General features: G+C 32.1%; 1 protein-coding gene across 1 annotated transcript in view; it reads right to left on the bottom strand.

Annotated features, from left to right (window-relative positions):
• Positions 1-14,469, bottom strand: part of mub (poly(rC)-binding protein mub) — a 121,070-nt gene extending 106,601 nt beyond the window's left edge. The window contains exons 1-2 of the mRNA XM_013309389.1: positions 14,341-14,469; positions 4,489-4,518 (exon numbers count right to left, since the gene is read on the bottom strand). The gene's annotated coding sequence lies outside the window, so the exon portion shown is untranslated. The remainder of the gene's footprint in view (positions 1-4,488; positions 4,519-14,340) is intronic.

The following is a 14,469-nucleotide window of genomic DNA, read 5'->3' as shown; positions in this document are numbered from 1 at the left end:
TATCAAAAAAAAATAGTTGCTTGGGATTTGAACCGCCGAACTTACGTACCAACGGCGGCGAACGGTAAGGCCACGAGACCAAACTAGCATATATGATGACAAACTTAAATTTGATGTTGGTTTTATCTTCGTAATATCTGTCATCCGCGTCGAACGCTTTTAGTAAATTTTGAAAAATGGTTTGATGCAAAGTGTCAAATGAATGTAACAGAAGTAGTTTATTCCAAATTGTATCACAAGTATATAGAGATAGAGTTCAATTTTGTCAAATGTACCGATATTTTTGAGCACCTTGACTGCTTCGTTACTTATGACGCTGTGGATGCTACGATATTTATGAGCATCTTGCATGTACTCATATATTTGACGCTGTGTATGTACCGATGTTTTTGAGCAGGGTGAATGTATCTATTATTTTGAGGACTTTTGTTGTACCGATATAATTGATTACTTTTGATGTACCTATATATTTGCATATCTTGTCTGTGACGATCTATATGACGCTGACTGTACATGTCTCTGTTTACACGATACGCTAACGGAAATAAGAAAAATATGCGTGGTTTATTTCATACCGCTCCTCTTTGAAATTAAATATATGTTATTACCACTTTATAAAATTTATACAAGACACCCTTGTGTACATTATATTATATTTCAAAAGGTAATTTTAAAGTAGAGCTTCATTGAAGTGTATTTCAAATTTCATCATCATCATCATCATCAGCTCACTATACGTCCCCACCGAGGGGCTCGGAGCCTACCCTAAGTTAAGGGTGATTAGGCCATAGTCAACCACGCTGGCCAAGTGCGGGTTGGTTGACTTCACACATATCTTTGAATTTCTTCTCAGATATGTGCAGGTTGCATCACGATGTTTTCCTTCACCGTAAGAACGTCGGATAAATGTACATATGTAAATCGGAAATCGAAAAACACATTGGTACATGGCGGGATTCGAACCCAGGACCTGCAGATTGCAAGTCAAGTGCTTGACCACTGCGCCACCGACGCTTTATTTACATTTCAAATTTACGAGCGGATAATTTTATTTTTTAGATTATATTCAAGTTACTCTAACAATTTATCGATAGATGGAAAATATTACAATGTTGTGAACGTTGCAAAATAGAAAATAACTTCGTTACAACGCCACGCTTTTATTTACAGAGTGACTTCGCAACGGGAATTTGTCCTATTGTCTACTGATCCACTCAATATCACAGTTTCGTTTTACAATTGAATGTAATTAGCAGAAATCAAGTCATATACAAAGCGAAAAATTGAATGATAGAGTTGTTTTCATTACTGCAGTTATTATTAAAACAAATATAAATATGAAAATGAACTTATTAGGATTTGAAAGATTTTATTAACTTTTTTAATACATTTTTTATCTGTATTAGCTAGTTGATAATTTATTGATTGAAATTAATTGATTTAAAAAGTTTAGGTACTGGTTGAATACAAGATTTTTAACGAGGTAAAAAATAAGGAATATACTCATGTTCTTGACAAGGCTTTGACACGATATTTTAAGTATGGAAAGGCATATGTAGATTTATAGACATCTAAACCGCCAATATCCAGTATCGTGACCGCTCCGGGCAACCGACGCAACCAAATCTTCGACCGTGTAAAGGAAATAATGTGTTCCTTGTTAATGGATGTTCAAAGCAAGGAAATATGTGTCATTCTATTGTGTAATTCTATAAAGATATATAGAAAGAAAATAAGGCTTAATAAGCGTGTAAATTTTGTCTTAGAATTTGCGTTAGTATTTTCATTAATTATTTGGATAATATAAACTCCGTACATTATTTAAAAAAAATAATAACTCGATAGCGATTAAATCATAATACAAAGGTCAATTAAATAGACATACTCTTTGTTCTTTACTTATAAATCGGTTTCATCATAATGCTTTCCTTACGCAATCGAGAAGTTTTCTTCGTATATCTTATATTGGAGGAGTAGAATCTTTGCGTATAAAAGAAGATACAAGTAAAACATTGAGGTACAAAGTTTGATGGTGTTATCAATTAATAGAGATTTATATCGATCGATGAGAACATATGGAAAAGTTTAGTGCAGCTAACTACGTAACGAGCAAGAACACAGGTGCCATCGGAAAATTATGCTGAGCCATATGGAGGCTAATCCATCAAACGATCGTGATCGTGCGCCGGCTTTCATTAATCATACTCTATTGATTAACGAGTCTACACACGAAGTAAACACACTATTATGTATTGTTTCAACTCCTAATTTATCACAATTCACACATTATCTGTAACATATCTGACAAACTGCTAAATACTCTTCATTTTATTAACTTATTGCGTTTAATTAATGATTCATCTTAATTATTGGTGCTCCCGCCTTTGTACTACAATAATACATATTTAACATTGTAAAGTTCTTTGATTTTAGTCTATTATATTTGTAACAGAAATGGCTGGAAAAATTGTAGACTTATATTACAAAAAAAACTTATTATAACTGTGAATAATTTTCAAAAATTCTATATTTTAAATATTAATTGAAAAATACAGTAAATTATTTTTTTAGAAGCTGTATTTTGCCGATAACAAAGACTTCTAGGTCACATATACAACAATAGAAGTAGTGTTTTATTGTGCGTTCTTGTAAATAAATAGTAATGATAAAAAACTATTCCAATTAATCCAAAATTATATAATATACTTTATAATATAACAGAAAATTTCGTTCGTAATTTAAATTAGTTCATACTAGCTGTCGTCCGCGACTACCCCCGTGCGGAATTAAAATTGGTAACCTATGCACTCTTCCAGATTATTTTCTATATGTATGCCAAATTACACCGAGATCCATTTAACCGTTCTGGAGATACGTTCAAACAAACATCCATCTAAACATTCGCATTTATAATATTAGTAAGAAGTAAGATATGAATTACATGGACAACAATATTTTATTTAAATATGATTTAGTTTAATTAGTAACCAATTTTCAAAATAAAGTCACAAAGTAAAGAGTACAAAGGAATTAAATCCATACACGCATTACATATTTCAGGAAGCTACAAAAATACAATAACACTTTTTGATAACTTTACGGGTTTTCATTTTCGGATTATGATAATTTTAATGTCAGTAATAAAACAGATATCACGTATGAACGCTAAAACCTAATGAAAGCCGTCCCGTCATTTTTACTGGCCACTGCCGGCCGTTGAGGCCTCATTAAATAGTTATGTTCGGTTTATTGTTTAATCCGATGTCATGACGAATTGTCTGTTATTAACCCGGAACATCAAACCAGCGGGAGTTCGCATAATTAATATTGCAAATGTTGTTAGCAGATGCCTCGTGTACACCAAAGCTAAAGCGAATTGCAAAATTAAGATAAAGTGATATTTAATTGTACAAGTATATAAATTTGTATTTATGTTTTTAACAAGCCTATATGTTTTCTATTTAAGCTTAAATAGCAAATGTATTTGGCAAAGTTATCTATTACACCGGGAATTTTTATTCTAATTAACTATTTAGCGCTACATTACCCCAAATATAATAAGGATTAAGTGTATATTAGCGTACAGCTACTAGTCATGTAATAATCAAACTAAACTTATAGTAAAAAAGTTACAACCCATAGTAATTAAGCTACACCTAGAAAGTCTGACTTTCATACATATCTCGTACATATGACAATTCATTAACAAAGAATTCTTCGGTTACTTAACCTTAAGAATTAATTTAAAATATCGAAGGCCATGTTAAGGCAAGATTACACTGATGTAGGCGCGTATATTAATCATTTTGATTCCAGTAGTAGTAAAACTGGAGACGAATATGAGATTTAAAAAATAATAGAGCTCAAAGTTTGGTATTAATTATAAAATCGAAAAAAAGAACCAGACGAGTAATTATCTAGAGTGGCGGACTTTTACCTTTTATTTGTACATTCAGTCACTCTACACTGTACAATTTTAGCTTTCTTTGAATAAAAGTTAATAAGACAACTACATGTTTTATCTATAAAAAGAAGTAATATTTTTGGTAAAGTTCAATTATATGAATAACAGCATTTTCGTGTTAGCGACGAATGGCCAACCTCTTATTATATTCAAAACCCATTGGACACAACGTGCTTTAAAATTATCGGATTCTAACCAACGTATTAATCGTAACTCGTAGCATGATATTGAATAGTCTATTTTTAAAGTCAAAATTAAAAAAAAAATATTCAAAATACGTTTTTATTCCGAGATGATAATTATTTTGTCGAGTAGTCAGCGCGTCTAGGACGGGACTGCTAGTGTTGACAGGTTGATGACCTATAAAAAGGCTTCGCGTGTGCGAAGTGCTTGTGGCGCTAGGCAGGGGAGGCAGACGAGCAGGCGTTACTCAATGCTCTGTAACCGGATACTATCATATTTATTTTGTTCTCATCATCATACGTTTACATTAAAAATTATGTTTAATTGATTCTTGTACTTACCTATTTACTGCAAGAAGGCGGTAATGGATCCTGAAACAAAATAAACGATTGAATTAACCAGTCAATAAAAAAAGTAATTGTTGTAGATATTTCTGAAATAATCGTAACCTCTTGGTGTAACTTTAGTTAAAAATAGTCAATATTAAACCATTGTCATCATCATATATAAAGAGGTGCTACATTATGTATTATAATACGATAACTATTAATCTGTAACACTTTTTTATTATTTATTGATATAATATAATAAATAGACTTGTAGTTAAGAAAACGTTTGTTTTATTAAATTAAAACTTTTTTTAAAATCAATAAAGTCGAACTTGGATAACCAAGAAACCTGTATAAGCCGTTGTCCGGTCCCGACAGACGACTCCATAAGCGAGAAACTCGGGTTAGAAAGACACCTCTGTAAGCAAGAAATATATTGCGATCTCTTGGTATTCTTGCTATAACAACTACAGTAGTTATAAAATAAACATGCTTTTAATTTAGTACAATTATGAAAGTCCCAAAATAATTATCAACTAATTTTCATTAAGTCTGTTCAACTATTTGCTCGTGGGAGTCGAGTGACAGGGCACGCAACTACGCGAGAACTTACTACAAATGTAAATGTATTAAAACTTATACTAAAGTAGCGAAGTAACAGCAAGATGTACCATCTCATTTTAATGTGTCTTAAATTGAATAAAGACGTTTTGTCTTTCACCATAGATAAGTAAAATGCCTTCTTCTTGTTTAAAGAACAAAATAAATTCCATTTTTTTTACTGTAACACATTAGAAAGTGAAAAGTTATAATATAATACCTTATTTTTATTTACTTTTATTCCTTGAATGAGATTTACAAGAGATGAATAATAAAACACATTTCTACTTCACATCAGTATTCGAAGAGCTTGTATTTAATTTCTATTTAATTAAATTAACTTCTAAATATTTCATTACTATTAATTCAATAAAACAAATAGTTATTTCTAATTAATAAATAAAAGAAAGAAAAACTAAAAGCTTCTAAATAATCAATTCCTTACACTCGTGCAACAAGAAACTTTTCCTTAACTAAAACTTACTTGGAACACGACATAAAGGATCACAAACTGCGTTCACACAATCCAATTAATGTCAAAAGAACTTCGAAAATTAGAACTAAGTTTAGTTTGGACAGTGTAATGATATTACATTTAATTTTCAAAATTATTACTTTAATTGTTGTTACAAATCAAATTGCTATGATATTATCTTCCATTACTTTTAAAAACTGCTCATCGTACCTTTTCATTGTCATTCGAATTTCGAATCTCAATAGACGTTGAAAGGTATACTCGTAAAACCACAAATTTATTACCGGCCTTGTCTGTTTTCCACGAGTTTGTTTTTCTTTGTTTTTTTTTTACAAGAAGTTTGAAGGTTATTCCGACTCATTACATCAAGGCATAACTGTGATAAACTGAAAAATATTGTGATAACCTGAAAGTTGAAAGCTCAACGAATAGAAATGTGACATCAGTTTTTTTATTTAGCCGTAGAAAAGAATCAAGTCTTCACTACAAGAGTTTATTCAATGCAAAAATATGTTCAATACTTACACACTAAGTTAAATGATTAAAGATCGAATCTTTAAAAAGATAGCATATTTTAAAAACGTCTAGAACGGGGACAATGTAAGCTAGATAAAGATGAAAGTTACTCCAACATTTATTTAAGGAAGTAGCGCCATTAGAAAACAATAAAATTCACTTGAAACCGGAGTGGGGTTAGGAGAGGTCGTCGCGGGGCGATGTCGTACGACGCGCCGGCATCGGGTTCCATAATATTAAGACGTCTTTAAATTCTTGCTGCAGCCATCGACGCTTCGTAAACTTGATCCTAGCTTTACGTACACCTAAGAGAGTGTTATACAAGAATTTACGTTTATTAAATAGTTTAGCTTAGTATGTAACATATTTTTAATAACAAATAAGTACTAAGTAGGCTTCAATAAAGTTTTCAAATAATTCATGGCATAACAATAGATAAAAGAATAAGAAAAACTGAATGAATTCGATGTATGTAACAAAAGACCACAATTATAGAATCAGGGCCTATGGAAAGATGAACATTTTGAGACCCTTGTAAACGGCATAAGACTAATATGAGACTAGGCCTAGGTTTTCATCTACAACTTATAGTCTTTGACGAAAGTTGGCTATATATTTACTAAGAAAATATGTAAGTTTATTAAAAAAAAGCCAAAGTTAAATGTCTATGCTGAAATTTAAATGTAAACTAATAGTGTTACTTAAAAGTACAGCTGTTTCGTGAGCTTTAGCAACATGGATTAAAACGTGCGAACAGCAATAAAACGTCGGAGAAAATAGTTCTAAAAAGCGTTCGTTGTGAACACTAAGTGCAGTGTTTATAAACAGCCGGCTGACGGCGTCAGCGACGTGCGATGGTCGACTCCCGTTGAGATAATCTAATGGAAACTGCAATGTACTACAATAATAACTTCAACTATTAATTAATAGACTGTTTACTGTAAAAATAGACAATTTAATAATAATAGCTGTTGATATTTTCAGATAAATAGGTGCGGCTACAAAAAGATACATTGGATATCATGCTTATATTGTTTAATGATGAATTAACTGCTCAAGTGATTTGAACAGCTGAAGTAATAATCTAGTCAATTCAAGTGTTCTGGAGATTCACTGTTGGGTTATTTGCAGTAATTGATGGTTGTAAGCATAAAATAAAACAAAAGAATTGCTTAAATGTAAACTGCAGATCATCATCAACCTGCCCTTATCCCTATCGAGGGTCCGCACAGTATGTACTACTCCTCCATACTACATCAGCCGTCATATCCGAGTCTACCCCCTTCTTACGCATATCCTCTCTCACACAGTCATGTCATCACAGGATGGAATCATCCTTTTTTTGGTCTTCCCCTACCCCCTAGTTTAATACGTATCTTAGGTAATGGACCTACAGAAAGTATCAATATGTAAGTAGTGTAATATACTTCGGTACTACGAATAGGCCACAAGTATATTTACTACAATAGTGAACAATAAAATAGCATTGTATTTATGACAGGGTATCCGTGACGTGCGCCACTCCAACGCTCGCCTTTGAAAGCCTTCTTTTGTGCTGACGCCAAGAATTTAATAATCCGAATAAAACGATTTTTAGCCACAGAATTTTGAGCTTACTACAGCTATTTCCTGTCATGTATCAAATCGAACAGATTTTGCATTGAACTGACATTCCGTTAGTGGTGGATTTTACAAGAACTTGAAACTAACTGTGCGTTTATCAAGTTACTTTTGACACTGAAATTTTTACTCTTTTAACTAAGAGTTATGAATGGAGAATAATTTTAAAAAATGTGACCAATGAAATATAAAAATATGATAAAATCACCAAGAACCCTGTGCTATAAAAACTATAATACAAAAAGTTTTATTTTGAACACTCTTCCAGTAATTTATATAAGCTTGAATACAGATTAAATTAGCTTCTTAAACGTATTTGCTTTGTATTAAAGAGTCGACATTTATTATTTTTAACATAAAAATACGCAACGAACGAAGAGATCCTCAAGGGTGTATGTATTCTCAGGCACCTTTGATGTTTTAAAAATCAAATTGAAAAGCTTTGATTCGTAAAAGCGTCGTATTAACTCCGTAGCGTACATTTCAGTCGTGTTAAAGGAGGGGTACTATTACTTCGTAAACATCCTCTTTGAGAGGGACTCACAATTGAAAATTTAGAAATAAGAGCTGCGTTCGAAACTCAAAGACAAGAAGTCCTTGCATTTAATGCAATACTACGACGATATTCATAGAATGTTCTTAACAAAAAATATATTTAAACAAATATATCTTAGATTATTTTTTCTTCATATCAGAGGAAGGGTAAGAATTAAATCAAGGAAGGCCAACCCTAAATAAATGGGAAAAGGCATAGATGGATGATGTTCAGAGGAGCAAGAACAGACAGGACATGTTTATCTCGTGGTATTTTGATGTCGATTGCCAAAATTATTCATAGTTCAGAATTCTATGATACTAAAAATCTCTAGGAAAACAGGATAATGTTTAAAAATTTATTCCACCTCACACTATATAGGACTTGTTATAATAATCAGAAAGATATAATAAAGTACAAAGATTAAAAAAGATATCTTCCTCAAGACAATGAAGTTATCAACAAAATTCGTATTACAAGAGTAATGTCGAATCAGTTTCGGAGAAAATTCGATCACGCCTTAGCAGTGATGCACGAAGTTAGGGCTGGGTCGGGGAAGTCTGCTCAGTCACGCGAGCCAGATTGACTGTCGACAGTACCGAGCGACGCATAGACCTTCCAATCCACGCAGAATTATAAAGAAAAAATATAAACTTCGCTAACTTACATTTTTACACGTCGCAACTCAAATGCTACAAGAATTTTACCTTTCAAAAGTATTTATTGCGCGAAGAGAAGTTTTAAAGACTTGTTACGCTTTACAAATTTTTATTTGGTACTTTGACGCTTTGAAGGAAATACTGTGCAGTATTTTCAAGATAAGAAGGCAATTGAATAAGATTGCCGAAAGCTTAAATATCACAACCGCTCTAAATTTTAAGTTACTTTTAGTCTTAGAAACTCATTTACTTCACAACGATGATTAGAATTACCTTTCATAAACCACAAAATAAATGTAAAAAGAAAAAATAAGTATCCCAAAAAAAAATACAAACTAAAATGCAACGGTTAAAAGGTTAATACAAAAAAACGTTGAATCTATATTAAATGAAACTGTTTACATTGTTTGCAGAAATGTAGTGATGCGAATGCCATCTGCCAACTGAGTGAATTCTGTTTAATGTTTGTTCGTCGCTCGCCCTCAGGACCTGTTGTAATGGAGCACCGCCTAAAGGCCGACCCCAACGTGAATTTTGTTAATAAATACATTTAAATATCATCAAAATTATCGTAGTTTAATTAAATTACATTGAAATAAAAAAGACTTTTCACTTACTTGTTTTATGTAAAATGTTTACGTTTTTTCATAATTTAAATTTCTCATGCGCTTTGTTGTATCATTTTAATATTTATATCTGAAATCTTTAAATAAATAGGCTACTTCAGAAAATAATTATTTAAATTATATTTTTTTCCCCAATACAATATCTTAGGTTACATTTGTCGTTCGTTTGTATTAATAAAACGTAAATGTCAATGTTCAATATTGTTATAAGTTATTGTTTCCTAACACACATCATACAAAATTATCACTATAGAATTAAACATGAATTTATCTTCAATATAATAAAACCAAAGGTAATATTGTTATATGAAACAAAATAAAAATAAAATTACTACATAGGTAAAGATTAGTTGCACATGACTTCGCATAACTTGCGACAAATATCAAGCAGGATTATGTTAACTGCGTATCGATAGAACCAGTCCAGAAAGAATCCACTAGGATATGCTAGGTTGTTGACACTATCTCGCACCTTATCTGAGCTCTTGTACCGTTACTTGCGGCAAACGAGGGAAAAACATATCACATTATGTGAACAGTACAGCAACTAATTCACATATAATAGTACCTTTATAACATAAACAGTATGTTTATGTATTAAATACTAGCGTAAAGTCTAAGTATTTGGTAGAATCTTACTATCTTACTAATATTATAAATGCGAATGTTTAGATGGATTGATATTTGTTAGAAGGTATATCCAGAACGGTTGCATGGATATCACTGAAATTTAGCATAGATGTACAACACAGTCTAGAAGAACACATAGGCTACAAATTATTTTTTTTATTAACTACTCGCAGACTTAGTCGCAGGCGACAACTACTATAGTCATAAAAACATATAAGGTATCACATGCAATCTGGCAATCAATACTTATTCACAGCAAGCTTGTATTATTAAAACTTTTTAAAGAAGACAATCAGATTTCGTTTTTATTAAAAAAAATGACATTTTAGCCAAAGAGTAAATAGATAAGACAAAATAGAAATGGCATAGATCATGATGTTATCCTGACTTATTTTTAAAGGTGAAATACATAAAAAATGAGTAATTTTTTCATGAAAAGATTGACTCAAGTCAGTTGAGTAGAGTGCAATCGTTAATTTAAGCATCTAACATATTTTTCAATATTAACCTAACCGTATTAGAACAAATAATTATAATTTAAAAGTATTTGGAACTATCTGTTTATAGAAAACTCCATTAATATTCTACGATCGAGAAATAAACTCAGCCGTTCGCATAAGATCCATCGTATTCGAAGCTTTATGATGTGAAAGTAATAAAAATAGCTTTTACACTTGATTTCTACTTGAACTGGAAATGACCTTGTAGTGTAGTGGCTGTAGTACCTTTTAATTCGAATGTTTTAAGTTCGGTTCCCAAAACGTGTAATATACGCTACTATAAAGAGCCCACGGCTATTTGTGTTTAATTTCCTAGTATTTTAAAATGACGTGATACTCTAACCAATATTTCTCTTCATATAATAGATCTGGTTTAATATGGGAAATTAATTCTGTATATACTTTATTCATAAATATAGACATCAATGTTGTTTGTTAAATCTGACAAATTACTATTCAATATAATACCAGCTATCACCCGAGATTTAAAAAAAATTTAATTGCTAGCATATGAGCTCTTCCAGACCATGCTCTTTATCTATGTAAAATTTCACGGAGATCCATGCAGCCGTTTTGGAGATATCTTCTAACATATCTATCCGTTCATAAATCCAAATATTCGCATTTATAATATTAGTAAGATTGCTTCTGGTTTTTCTGGTAACTGTACTTAAAGTAATCGTCTTGTAAGGTAAAGTAATGTTATCGTATAGCGGCTTTCCATTCACAGCACCTACCGCGTTTCTCTATAACTGACCACACAAGTTACGCGCTGTCTCATTTGTCGACATGTCGCCATGAGGGTACAGTTAACACTATAAAGCTAAGCATAATGTAAAATGCTACTTTAACTTTTATGCAATACTAACTCTCGCCCGCGACTCCGTCCGCGCAAAATAAAAAAAGCCTAATGAGTAGTGTGTGTTCTTCCAGACTATGTTCTACATCCAAATTTAATCAAAATCTGTTGAGCCGTTCCGGAAATACCTTCAAACAAACATCTATCCATCCATCCAAACATTCGCATTTATATTAGTATGATTGACAAGACCAAGCTCAACTGTAAGCATTAACTACACGAGGTTCAGAATAGACCCAAGTCTAAGGGCAGCTATAATTGCTTTGACTGGTTTTTGTATCAATGTGCGTACGGTCGGCATATTATATTATTTGTTTCCGTAAAGACTGACAACTTCAACTTTTAGTCGTTCAACGCCGACATTTGAAGTCGGTATCTACTTTCGGTGAAGAATAAGAAAATACTTAATATACTTCGGTATACGGTGAATTTGTCCCGTCTTATTTATAAAACAGATTTCGCAGCTGTATGTTTTTTTTAATATTCCACTATTATCAAATATAGTTAAGTTATAAACAACTAGTAATATTCGTATCGATAAGCGCCTCTTTATCAGGCGCTTGTTGCTAAAGCTCGGAATGCGGATATCGTTGTCTAGGACACTACTCGAACGTCTTCAAGTAACGAGACGCGAAACAACTTTCTTTGCCATATTTTTATTATAATATTATGTTATTTGAAATAAATAAAACATTATGATAATTTTATAACAGCCAATAATTGCAGAAGATCCGCTTTTGACCAGGTTCCTTTCTTTCTACCCTGGACTTTTACTTGAAATGGATACAACTAAAAGTCTATAAACTATTCTAATGTAGTAAAGTAGACTGCAATAATTCACCTTCGTTATGGCGAAAGAATATTTTTTATATATGCTAAGGTGGCAAACGAGCGAGCGGCCACCTGAAATCGCTGAAATAGCGAAGTGACCGTTGCCCATAGACATACGCAATTGCATATGCGTTGCCTACCTTTAATCGACGGAGGAGAGGATGCACAGAAAGAAAATATTTTACCTTTCCATGTATCCTCTCATCCGGAAAGTCCACTTCCACTTCCCATCCTTTTCTTCTGAGAAAGAGGGTGGGAAGGGAAAGAGAACTAAATTAGGCCTCCGGGACGCACACTCATCAGACGAAACGCGGAATTGCTTCCACTTCATGCCTGTCTTCTGTGTGGTCGTGGTATTACACCGGGCGGGCCGGGCCAATTCGTGCGAAGATGTTAAAGCGGGTTGTACTACTTTTAAAATTAGTTTAAAAACCTATGGACACAAATCATTTATAAATTTGTAATGTCTTAAATCTTTAATATTCTTTTCCTTTACTAAATATATAATATTTCAAATAAAGTGTGTCTACCAAATAAAACAAATCTATTTCGTAATGTTGCATGAAATATGAATGAAAATGCGGATATTTGTTATGACTAGCATCTAGGTCGGCAACGATAACTCGCCTGGTCCCCGCAGTGTTATATGTCTCCATTTTTGAGTCCCTAAGCGAATATAATTTAACCCATGAAGACCCTAAAAGGAGAAACTTTGTGACATATTTATTCTATTTGCTGAAAGTACATAACTTCAGTAAGCTGTGAAATGTTTATAAACCAAGGGGTAGCGGGAAAGCGTTAATTTTGAATGGCGTTTGTGAAATACATCGAAGCGTAAGCTTCTCATAATGTTGATTTAGGAATAACAATCTGAGTATTTTGCGATTGAGTTTATGAAATTACATTTACATTATTAATGACTAGTTGTCCATCTCGGCTTCCCGTGGGTAGGAATATTGATTCTTTCACTTTTAAATAATTTGTAACAAAATTAAAATACAGCCATGTTACTCAGGAACAAAGTAGAATTCTAAAGTTGAGAGTGTTGTTTAAAGGAACCAGTAAGTTTTGAATTTATTAGTTTCAAAAATATAAATATTACCGCTTTATAATATAAATGTCGATAAATATTAAATAATATTTGATATGTTTTTTATTAGTTTTTTTTGTTGCCATTGTAGAAATATTAGTTATACATTGTATAAAGTATTGTAAAAATGCTAGGCTGTTATTAGGGTGACCTAATTTAGGCTTCAATAGATTATGCACGCGATTTAGGGTCGTAATTTGTTGTCAACTGAAGGGTTTTTATGTCGACTTTGGACGTGACATGCTCTCTGTGTTGTGCGGTTTTGATGATACGATCCAACGTCATGTTCCGAGTAAATCTTCGTAAAATATAAACATTTTCATAGCTATAAACTGTCGCTAATATGCAAAGTAATTTTTTAATAAATTTAATTAAAATCATCTATTTTGTGGACTTCAGATATCTTCATTTTTATAATTATCACAGAATTATAAGTAAGATATCACTCGATGTAAACCTGCAGAAAATTTGAATTCATAAAAATATATAATACACAAAAATATATTAAAAAAAAATAAACGAAGTTCTAATCGTAAAAGCAATGATATTTTATCAAAGTTCCAAAATAAATATCGGCGAGTAAAAATTATTTGCAGCAAAAGAAAAAAGATAATTTAATTTTTTATTTCTCTTCCACTTACATAAATACAATATTATAATGTTTAACAATTTTATACAATAAATACTCAATACATTTATACAATATTATTCCCCTATCTTTTATTTTTTATTTATAATATTAAAATAAAACATAAAATCACAGTACGAGCAATGCAATATAAAACTACGCTAAGTGAATACGTTGCGGTCGTAGAAAAGTTGCAGCATTTAATTTAACGCCGGCTTTCATCGTCGTTTTCAATGAAACATCCAAGTGATGTATAATTAACGGATATTGAAGAGCAGCCGCGTCGAGTACTCACCTCCTTGACAGATCTAAATGAGATCAGAACGTCCAACGGCCCGCAGCCGGCCGCTTTCCTCTTTCACTGTTTTCACTTAGCCAACAATCCAACAAGTTTTTTCACTAAAGTTTATGTCAAACAAACACT

This window comes from Papilio xuthus, unplaced genomic scaffold (genome assembly GCF_000836235.2).
Source record: "Papilio xuthus unplaced genomic scaffold, Pxut_1.1 DF827777.1, whole genome shotgun sequence".
Taxonomy (NCBI): Eukaryota; Metazoa; Arthropoda; class Insecta; order Lepidoptera; family Papilionidae; genus Papilio; species Papilio xuthus.
This window is presented reverse-complemented; position numbering and strand designations above follow the sequence as displayed.